Genomic DNA, 12,319 nt, shown 5'->3' on the forward strand with positions numbered 1-12,319 from the left:
GAAAGGTGCTGTGAATATTATGAAAAACTGAATTATGACTTGTTGGTTTAACGTTACTGAAAATGGGAATTAGAAGGTCAAAAAGGATATTTGGCTTTTCTGAAATTTCATTAAGATTACGATTTGGGTTGAAATATTGATGTAAATGTATGAAGCAGCTTTCGGTAATGTTAAGGAGAGGTCCTTTGTTGATGATTTTGAGAATTTCCATATCTTATTTTATGTCTGTGAATTTGAGTTTATAGTTATGCACATGCTGTCCTACAGCTGAAAATTTAATGTATTTTAGGGCACTGACGTGTTCCGAGTACCTTATATTAGAATTTCTTCCGGTCTGTCCGACGTAAGAAGAATTACAACAGTTGCAAATGATCCTGTATACTCCCGATTTTGAATAACTATTGAACTTGTTTATGGATGTGGCATTAGGTAAGACTTGTGCTTTTCTATTGCTTGTTTTGAAAGCTACTTTCGTTGGTGACTTGGTGGATTTGTTCGTTGAAGGTAAAGATAGAAAGGGAGAAGTTGTTTTTCTTATCCTTTAAGGTGGTAGAAGGGCGGTATTTATATGTATTGATTATTTTTTCTATGAAGAAAGTGTTGTATCCATTGGATTTAGCTATATTATGAACAGTGTTCAAATCATTTTTGAGGTCTCTTTTAGACATCGGAACACTGAAGGCTCGGTATACCATGCTGTTGTATGCCGCTGTTTGTGAATTTGGGGGTGTGAGAAATCTTGACGGATTGCGGTGACTGTTTGGGTGGGTTTTCTGAAAACTTATATCTTAAGTAGCTTGAGTGTCTGATAATAGTAAGGTCTAAAAATTTATTTTCTGTTCAGTTTCGGATTCAAGTGTGAATTTTATATGTGGGTCAATGTTATATAGATTAATGAGCGTTGTAGCTGCGTTTGTAATGCTCTCATAATCTAATCTTAATGAAATTTCAGAAAAGCCAAATATCCTTTTTGACCTTCTAATTCCCATTTTCAGTAACGTCAATCCAAGTCATAATTCAGTTTTTCATAATATTCACAGCACCTTCCTCAACAGCCATCATTTTTCCCACATCCTTCAGGCCCGCCTTAATTCCCCCTTTCCCCACCCCACCCCTTCCCCACCCGACTCTCCTTCAGGACCTTCCCCCACCCCTCTCCTTCCTTTTCAATTGAATCTCACAACAGTTAGTCTGAAGCACACACAACAATAGGCCACACACCTCAAGCTGTATTGAGAGGTAAGTCTCATATAATCTATGCCATCTAACTAACACATTCTCTCAATCAATTCATTAATTCAATTTTATCTAATTTATTCAGGTTAACTTCATGGGCACCGCAAATGAATAGCAAATTTTATACCAGACACAATGTATCTGTGTTTACCACATCTTCATGTGCCATCCTGACAATGTCCAACAACATTTAAGCATGATTTAACAAGCACCACGAGAGCATCTAATTTTATTTCCTTGATTGGTGACGAAACAGCATCTGACAGTTCTCCGTCAGCTAATGGTAATAGTATAATTGATGGTTCTGCGGCCTACTCCTCCTCCCGCGGGAAATTTGAATTTTGGCGAGAAATTTGAATTTAGGCGAGAAATTTGAATTTTGGCGCTAGATTTGAATTTGTAAACAAAGCCACGTGCTTTTTGAAGCTGTCATCGACAACAACGCATCGTTAACCTCACTGCTGCCATCTTGACGGGCCTGAACCTCAGTAGTACCAACTTAACCTAACTAGCACGAGATTTGAAAAGGTAAACAAATCCACGTGTTTTTTGACAGCCACGTGCTTTTTGACAGACAACAACCTATCGCAAACCTCAGTGCAGCCATCTTGACGAACCTAAACCTTAGTGGTACCAACTTAACCTCCCTAGCGCGAGATTTGAATCGGTAAACAAATCCACGTGAGTTTTTGACAGCTGTCATCCGCCATCCTTAAACTACAGAGCACCGTGCTGCCCTCTTTATCACAGTAGCTGAAAATTCGTCACCTGTCATCCGCAGTGCTGCCATCTTAACGGGCCTAAACCTTACTGCTACCAACTTAACCTCACTAGCGCGAGAATTGAATTTGTAAACAAAGCCACGTGAATTTCTTGACAGCTGTCATCCGCCATCTTTAATCAAGAGAGCGCCGTGCTGCCCTCTTAGTGGTAGTGGCGAATTCCACGTGCTTTACAAACCCACGTGCTTTTTTGACAGTTGTCATCAACATCTTTAATCAAAAGAGCATCGTGCTGCTATCATGCGGGCAATTTGAAAAGCTGCCAAGAGAGCATGGTGTTGGCATCTTTATTCTTCGACATGTGGTGGCGGCAAAGTCGAAGTGCTTTACAAACTCACGTGCTTTTGTCATCCGCCATCTTTAATCCAGAGAGGACCGTGCTGCCCTCTTTGTGGTGGCGGATCATTCCACATGCTCTTGTTTGGGAAATAAACTCACGTGCTTTTTTCTGACAGTTGCCATGCGCCATCTTTAATCAAGAGAGCAGAGTGCTGCCCTCTTTAGCTACTTACCTTTGAAATGTGGTGGCGGGTAATTTGAAAAATGCTTTTTTACAGCAGCCATCTTTGAGCACCTTGCTGCCCTCTTTAGCTGGATACCTTTGAAATGTGGTGGCAGGCAATTCTACGTGACAGCAACCATCTCTGAGCACCGTGCTACCCTCTTTGTGGTGGCGTCAAATTCCACGTGCTCTTGTTTGGAAACAAACCTATGTGCTTTTCTGACAGCTACCATCCACCATCTTCAATCAACAGAGCACCGTGCTGCACTCTATGTGGTGGCGGCAAATTCCACGTGCTCTTGTTTGGAAACAAAGCCACGTGCTTTTTGTCATTCGTCATCTTTAATCTAGAGAGCACCGTACTGCCCTCTTGCGTCTGCTGACATCCGCCATCTTTAATATACAGAGCATTATGCTGCTCTCTGTAGTAGCGGGTAATTTGAAAAGTTCTGTCAGCTATCATCCGCCGTCTTTAATCTAGAGGGCACCGTGCTGCCATGTTTGTGGTGGTGATAAATTCCACGTGCTCTTGTTTGGAAACAAACTCACGTGCTTCTATTTTGACAGCTGTCATCCGCCATCTTTAATCTACAGAGCACCGCGCTGCACTCTGTGGTGGCGGACAGTTTGAAAAGCTGCTAAGAGAGCATCGTGTTGGCATCTTTATTCTTTGACGTGTGGTGGCGGCTACGTGCTTTTTGTCATTCACCATCTTTAATCTAGGGAGCACCGTGCTGCCCTCTTGCGTCAGCTGACATCCGCCATCTTTAAACTACAGAGCACTATGCTTCTCTCTGTAGTAGCGGGTAATTTGGAAAGTTCTGTCAGCTATCATCCGCCATCTTTAATCTAGAGAGCACCGTGCTGCCCTCTTAGTGGTAGTGGCGAATTCCACGTGCTTTACAAACCCACGTGCTTTTTTGACAGTTGTCATCAACATCTTTAATCAAAAGAGCATCGTGCTGCTATCATGCGGGCAATTTGAAAAGCTGCCAAGAGAGCATGGTGTTGGCATCTTTATTCTTCGACATGTGGTGGCGGCAAATTCCACATCCGCCATTTGAGAGCACCGTGCTGCGCTCTTGATCGTAGTAGCGGACAATTTAAAAAGAAGCGATTAAGAATATAATCGAACACTGTACTCGATACAACATATGATCAGAACATCGATTTGTTCTAAGAGAAAACAAGACTAAAGTTTGAATAGCTTGCGTAAGATAGCGATTGTTTGCTTAGCTTCAACATGTGATTAGAACATTAAAACATAGCAATACTAGAATCGAACACTGCACTCGATATTGTTAACCTTAAGATGTGATCAGAACATTAATTGATGTGTTCAAAACACTAGATAAGTGATCAAGACTAGAATAGAACACGATACGACATGTTTGAGAATACCTTTATACATATCGCGTAACTGCAGTGATGCATGTTTAGACTTGAACAGATACTGCTGTTTAAAACTTATTACAACTGGAATCGCGTACTATAGTTCGATGTTGCAGAACACAGCATTGCGAGACTAGAATCAAGCACTGTTTAGAAAAACAAAAAATTCTCTTCTCAACATACTTACTGAGCTGCTCTTCCTGCTCAGTCAAGGTACATCTCTATCGGACGTGCATTGCAAAAGCAAGATTGTAAAACATAACAAGACTAGAATCGAACACTGCACTCGATGTTAACTTCAACACGTGATTAGAACATTAAATCAGGTTCAAACATAGCAAGAATAGAATCGAACTCTTCCTACTCTTTCAAGGTACGCCTCTATCGAACATGCATTGCAAAAAAACAAGATTGTAAAACATAACAAGACTAGAATCAAACACTGCACTCAATGTTGTTAACTTCAACATGTGATTAGAACATGAAATGAGATTAAAACATAGCAAGACTAGAATCGAACACTGCACTCGATGTTGTTAACCTTAACATGTAATCAGAACATTAATTGATGTGCTCAAAACACTAGATAAGTGATCAAGACTAGATTCGAACACTGCACTCGATGTTGTTAACCTTAACATGTGATCAGAACATTAATTGATGTGTTCAAAACACTAGATAAGTGATCAAGACTAGATTCGAACACTGTACTCGATACAACATGTATTTAGAACATGTTAGGGGATACCGTTGTTCTAAGAAAATCAGATTGAAACACAACAAGACTAGAATCGAACATCGCACTCGATGTTGTTAACTTTAACATGTGATCAGAACATTAATTGATGTGTATAACTTCCTTTACCTTTACTTACTCTGCCAAGGTACATCTTTATCGAACATGCATTGCAAAAGCGAGAGTGTGCAAGTTTAGACTTGAACACATACTACCGTTCAAAAAACATATATACATATTAGAGTTCGATGTTGTAGTACACTGCATTGCAAGACTAGAATCAAGCACTGTTTAGAAAAATCTCTTCTCAACACACTTACTGTGCTAGACGATAACATACTTACGAATTTAATCAACATCTTCTTTCTTGCTCTTATTCTTCTTCGAGAGGAAGGAGTAGGAGGAGAAGGTAATACCTAATATAAAATAAAAGAATATGCCAATTCTACAGTATTTATTTACATCTTGTATGCACTAGTTTTATCATGAATGATTTTACTTGTAGTTCTGTTTGCGTTCTTTTTCCTTCTCGATGTAATTCTTGTATGTACATGCTTTTACGCGTCAATAAAACTAATAACACAAGATTAGTTCTCTACCCCGTGATATATAATGAAAATAGAACGTTGATTTAGTTCTTCTATTTCTAAATCAGTTAGCACGCTAAATCTATTAGATAAAAAACTTGAAAGTCTTTGCAGACGCATAAAATCCTTTCTCCAAATTTCGTTTTTAATCTTCGTAGTGAAGTTACTTTAAATTGATCATTTAGCGGTAGACTTGTTAGCAGCTTGGTAGTTGGAGTTGAAATATGACCTAGGTGGTTTTTCTAAAAAGAACAAATATATAAATGTAGCGTTAGCACTTGCATCACACATAGTAATAATAGGATATAAAAGGGTAAGTGTGCTAGCCTAGAGTTACGATGTTCGGAAGAAACCAAGTTTCAACCTATAGAGGTCAGACATTGCTGTAAGTTTGAAATTATAAGATTAACCAGCATGAGGATTGAAGAGAACAACTATTTATCATTAGACTAATGTTACGACGTTCGGAAGAAACCAAGTTTCAACCTATAGAGGTTAGACATTGCTGTAAGTTTGAAATTATAAGATTAACCTCTTCTATGGCATGCAGATTACAGAAAATAACTATTTATCAATAGACTAAAGTTACGATCTTCGGAAGAAACCAAGTTTGAACCTGTACAGGTCAGACATTGCTGTAAGTTTGAAATTATAAGATAAACATCTTCTATAGTATGTGGATTAAAGCGAACAACTATTTATCATTAGACTAATGTTACGACGTTCGGAAGAAACCATGTTTCAACCTATAGAAATCGGACATGGTTGTATGTTTGAAATTATAAGATTAACCTCTTCTATCGCATGAGGAATGAAGAGAATAACTATTTACCAATCGACTAAAGTTACGATGTTCGGAAGAAACCAAGTTTCAACATATAGAGGTCAGACATGGCTGTAAATTTGAAATTATAAGATTATCATCTTCTATGGCATGCAGATTACAGAAAATAACTATTTATCAATAGACTAAAGTTACGATGTTCGGAAGAAACCAAGTTTGAACCTGTACAGGTCAGACATTGCTGTAAGTTTGAAATTATAAGATAAACATCTTCTATAGTATGTGGATTAAAGCGAACAACTATTTATCATTAGACTAATGTTACGACGTTCGGAAGAAACCATGTTTCAACATATAGAGGTTAGACATTGCTGTAAGTTTGAAATTATAAGATTATCCTCTTCTATGACATGCTGATTAAAGAAAATAATTATTTATCAATAGATTAAAGTTACGATGTGCGGAAGAAACCAAGTTTGAACCTGTACAGGTCAAACATTGCTGTAAGTTTGAAATTATAAGATTAACATCTTCTATAGCATGCGGATAGAAGAGGGAAACTATTTACTATTAGACTAAAGTTATGATGTTCGGAAGAAACCAAGTTTCAACCTATAGAGTTCAGACATTTCTGTAAGTTTGAAATTATTAGATTAACATCTTCTATAGCATGCGGATAGAAGAGGGAAACTATTTACCAATAGACTAAAGTTACGATGTTCGGAAGAAACCAAGTTTCAACCTATTGAGGTCAGACATGGCTGTAAATTTGAAATTATAAGATTAACCTCTTCTACAGCATATGGATTGAAGAGAATAACTATTTATCAATAGACTAAAGTTATGATGTTCAGAAGAAACCAAGTTTCAACCTATAGATGTCGGACATGACTGTGAGTTTGAAATTATAAGATTAACCTCTTCTATAGCATGAGGATTGAAGAGAATAACTATTTATCAATAGACTAAAGTTATGATGTTCGGAAGAAACCAAGTTTCAACATATAGAGGTCAGACATTGCTGTAAGTTTGAAATTATAAGATTAACATCTTCTATAGCATGAGGATTGAAGAGAACAACTATTCATCATTAGACTAATGTTACGACGTTCGGAAGAAACCAAGTTTCAACCTATAGAGGTTAGACCTGGCTGTGAGTTTGAAATTATAAGATTATCCTCTTCTATAGCATGCAGATTAAAGAAAATAACTATTTATCAATAGATTAAAGTTATGATGTGCGGAAGAAACCAAGTTTGAACCTGTATAGGTCAGACATTGCTGTAAGTTTGAAATTATAAGATTAACATTTTCTATAGCATGCGGATAGAAGAGGGAAACTATTTACTAGTAGACTAAAGTTATGATGTTCGGAAGAAACCAAGTTTCAACCTATAGAGGACAGACATGGCTGTGAGTTTGAAATTATATGATTAACCTCTTCTATAGCATGAGGATTGAAGAGAACAACTATTTATCATTAGACTAATGTTACGACGTTCGGAAGAAACCAAGTTTCAACCTATAGGGGTTAGACTTTGCTGTAAGTTTGAAATAATAATATTATCCTCTTCTATAGCATGCAGATTAAAGAAAATAACTATTTATCAATAGACTAAAGGTACGATGTTTGGAAGAAACCAAGTTTGAACCTGTACAGGTCAGACATTGCTGTGAGTTTGAAATTATAAGATTAACATCTACTATAGCATGCGGATAGAAGAGGAAAACTATTTACTAATAGACTAAAGTTACGATGTTCGGAAGAAACCAAGTTTCAACCTATAGAAGTCAGACGTACCTTAAAATGTTCGTGCTGCAGACTGTTACTCGGATGAATAAAATGCGTACCCTCAAGCCTGTAACTCGAACGATAATATTCTAGTTGTACCTAGAAAAGAAAAGAAAATATATGAATGTAGATGTTTATTACCTAGCGTAGAAGTTGCTTTGCAAACAGTTACTAACAGTTCAGGCTTACCTTAAGTTGAAGGCTGAAGAATAATATTCACAGCAGACAGTACTTAGACGGGGATGTGCACGCAATAAACACACACGAAGAACTGTGAGCGCTTCACGCAGACTATAGCGAGTAAATATGGCGCTTCTTACCCAGCGGATATCAGAGTTGCTGACAACTGCAGTACAGTTGGAACTAAATGTTTATGCAAGAAGAGCTCTCCTGAGGGTCTTAGGCTGCGTTCTGCAGGCTGACGTATTTAAGCCGGGATCGAAACTGCTGTTGATGCCGGGGTGTCAGAATTTCAGAGTTCTGCAGCGGATCGAGCCTTGGAAAGTTAGCGCGCGATCCTCGACCTCTGGACTTAAACGTGAGGGTACTAAGCTAAGCAAGAAGTCGACATCCGCGGTATTCCTTACCTGTAGGCACTTAAAGGTATTGAGCTAAGATCGCATCCGGCTAGATCATGTAATTACACGTTATGACGATCGCGCAGGTCCCTCGCCTAGCATTTGCTATTTTTACGGCTTCCGACAGTAGGGGTTCGAACCCGCTATCTCCCGAAGTAGCGAGAATGATTGCGGGTACAAGAGTGTTGAGGGTGATTCATCTGTCTGATGGAGGCGATCCTACTGTTGCATATTACATTCTCAGGTAGTTTCGAATAACCAGAGGGCGTGCAGAAATCCAGCATTAAGTAAGGGTATATAACGCTGTTGATGGGGACGTTAAACCTTGTGCAGACTCCTTCAAAATGATTTTGAGTTCAAGATGTTGATGGTGATTCTTCTGTCGGATGGAGGCGATAAGTTATGTGCAGGCTTCTTCGGTAGGAGTAGGCTATGTGCCGGCACCGGGTTTTACCCTCTCCCTACTGTTGGATATTACATTCTTAGGCAGTCTTGAATAACCAGAGGGTGTGCAAAAAGCCAGCATTAAGTAAGGGTATATAACGCTGTTGATGGGGACGTTAAACCTTGTGCAGACTCCTTCGAAAATGATTGTGAGTACAAGATGTTGATGGTGATTCTTCTGTCGGATGGTGTCGATAAGCTGTGTGCAGGCTTCATCGGTAGGAGTAGGCTATGTACCGGCACCGGCTTTTACCCTCTCCCTACTGTAGTATATTACATTCTTAGGCAGTTTCAAATAACCGGAGGGTGTGCAAAAAGCCAGCATTAAGTAAGGGTATATAACGCTGTTGATGGGGACGTTAAACCTTGTGCAGACTCCTTCGAAAATGATTGTGAGTACAAGATGTTGATGGTGATTCATCTGTCGGATGAAGGCGACAAGCTTTGTGCAGGCTTCATCGGTAGGAGTAGGGTATGTACCGGCACCGGGTTTTACCCTCTCCCTACTGTTGTATATTACATTCTTAGACAGTTTCGAATAACCAGAGGATGTGCAAAAAGCCAGCATTAAGTAAGGGTATATAACGCTGTTGATGGGGACGTCAAACCTTGTACAGGCTCCTTCAACAAGAGTAGTCTATATGCCAGTACCGTGCAGGCCCTTTCAATAGGAGTAGGCTATGTGCTGTGCTAGCACTAGGTTATACCCTCTCCGTACAATCATAATATTTTATCTTAAGAACTTACACCAGAAGGAATTACTAACACGATTAAGAAAATGTTCCGTGAGTTACAAGTAGCTTATTATACACGCACTCTCCTCGCTGAAGGTTACTACAGCCGGAAGACTAGCGTACAATTTCAGTCAACGCATGCATTCCGCACTTCACTCGGACTGACTGCGCTGATACAACTTCAAAGACAGTGTTCTAAGCAGCGGAACAAAATCGAACAACGAATGATGTAACCCGGTGTGAGCACATAGCCTGTTCCTAAAGCTTAACACTGTAAATGTTAGGAGCTCCTTTTTTACAGCTAGATGCGGTCCCTAACACCGGGATTAAAATATGTTTTACAGCCGAGTGCCCCTCCTGACGCAAGAGTTTAAATCGCAAGAATTTGTTTTACGGTTAGATGCCCTTAATGACGCTGAAAGATCAGGATTTAGCCAGTTACCCTTCCTGATGTAACAAGACTAGAATTTATTTTTAGGCTGCACTTGGCTAGAAATAGCCACACGAAATTATTATTAATATATAGAAAAAGAATTACCGGCTCCTACGGTTTGGTTTAGTGTGCTTGCCTCTCACCCAGCAGTCTCGGGTTCGATTCTCTTAGAAAGAAGGTGCACCCCAAACACATCAATCAATGTTCTGATCATATGTTGTATCGAGTACAGTGTTCGATTTTACTCTTAATCACTTCTTTTGTAATATAATATTCAAGTATTCGATAAAGCTATACCTTAACAGAGCAGGGAAAAGGAGGTTATAACAATCGCTATCTCACGCAAGCCGTTCAAAACTGTAGTCTTTTCTTCTCCTAGAACAAAGGTATTCCTTGACATGTTCTTTTAAATTGTCCGCTACTACGATCAAGAGCGCAGCACGGTGCTCTCAGATGGCGGGTTTGGAATTTGCCGCCACCACATGTCGAAGAATAAAGATGCCAACACGATGCTCTCTTGGCAGCTTTTCAAATTGCCCGCATGATAGCAGCACGATGCTCTTTTGATGAAAGATGGTGGATGACAGCTGTCAAGAAAGCACGTGGGTTTGTAAAGCACGTGGAATTCGCCACTACCACAAAGAGGGCAGCACGGTGCTCTCTAGATTAAAGATGGCGGATGATAGCTGACAGATCTTTTCAAATTACCGGCTACTACAGAGAGAAGCATAGTGATCTGTAGTTTAAAGATGGCGGATGTCAGCTGACGCAAGAGGGCAGCACGGTGCTCTCTAGATTAAAGATGGTGGATGACAAAAAGCACGTAGCCGCCACCACATGTCAAAGAATAAAGATGCCAACACGATGCTCTCTTAGCAGCTTTTCAAATTGTCCGCCACCACAGAGTGCAGCGCGGTGCTCTGTAGATTAAAGATGGCGGATGACAGCTGTCAAAAAAGAAGCACGTGAGTTTGTTTCCAAACAAGAGCACGTGGAATTTATCACCACCACAAACATGACAGCACGGTGCTCTCTAGATTAAAGATGGCGGATGATAGCTGACAGAACTTTTCAAATTACCCGCTACTACAGAGAGCAGCATAGTGCTCTGTAGTTTACAGATGGCGGATGTCAGCCGACGCAAAAGGGCAGCACGGTGCTCTCTAGATTAAAGATGACGGATGAGAAGAAGCACGTGGCTTTGTTTCCAAACAAGAGCACGTGGAATTTGCCGCCACCATATAGAGTGCAGCACGGTGATCTGTTGATTAAAGATGGTGGATGGTAGCTGTCAGAAAAGCACATAGGTTTGTTTCCAAACAAGAGCACGTGGAACTTGCCGCCACCACAAAGAGGGTAGCACGGTGCTCAAAGATGGCTGCTGTCACGTAGAATTGCCTGCCACCACATTTCAAAGGTATCTAGCTAAAGAGGGCAGCACGGTGCTCAAAGATGGCTGCTGTCAAAAAGCATTTTTCAAATTATCCGCCACCACATTTCAAAGGTAAGTAGCTAAAGAGGGCAGCACTGTGCTCTCTTGATTAAAGATGGCGAATGGCAGCTGTCAGAAAAAAGCACGTGAGATTGTTTCCCAAACAAGAGCACGTGGAATTATCCGCCACCACAAAGAGGGCAGCACGGTCCTCTCTGGATTAAAGATGGCGGATGACAAAAGCACGTGAGTTTGTAAAGCACTTCGACTTTGCCGCCACCACATAGAGTGCAGCACGGCGCTCTTTTGATTAAAGATGGCGGATGACAGCTGTCAAAAAATTCACGTGGCTTTGTTTACAAATTCAAATCTCGCGCTAGTGAGGTTATGTTGGTAGCACTAAGGTTTAGGACCGTTAAGATGGTAGCACTGCGGATGACAGGTGACGAATTTTCAGCTACTGCGATAAAGAGGGCAGCACGGTGCTCTGTAGTTTAAAGATGGCGGATGACAGCTGTCAAAAAAGCACGTGGATTTGTTTACCAATTCAAATCTCGTGCTAGTGAGGTTAAGTTGGTACCACTAAGGTTTAGGTCCGTCAAGATGGCAGCAGTGAGGTTAGCGATGCGTTGTTGTCTGTCAAAAAGCACGTGGCTCTCAAAAACACGTTGATTTGTTTACCGATTCAAATCTCGCGCTAGTTAGGTTTAGTTGGTACCACTGAGTTTTAGGCCCGTCAAGATGGCAGCAGTGAGGTTAGCGATGCGTTGTTGTCGATGACAGCTGTCAAAAAGCACGTGGCTTTGTTTACGAATTCAAATTTCCCGCCAAAATTCAAATATCCCGCGGGAGGAGGAGGAGGCCGCAGAACCATCCAATTATACTAC

Source organism: Anabrus simplex, chromosome 5 (assembly GCF_040414725.1).
Source record: "Anabrus simplex isolate iqAnaSimp1 chromosome 5, ASM4041472v1, whole genome shotgun sequence".
NCBI lineage: Eukaryota > Metazoa > Arthropoda > Insecta > Orthoptera > Tettigoniidae > Anabrus > Anabrus simplex.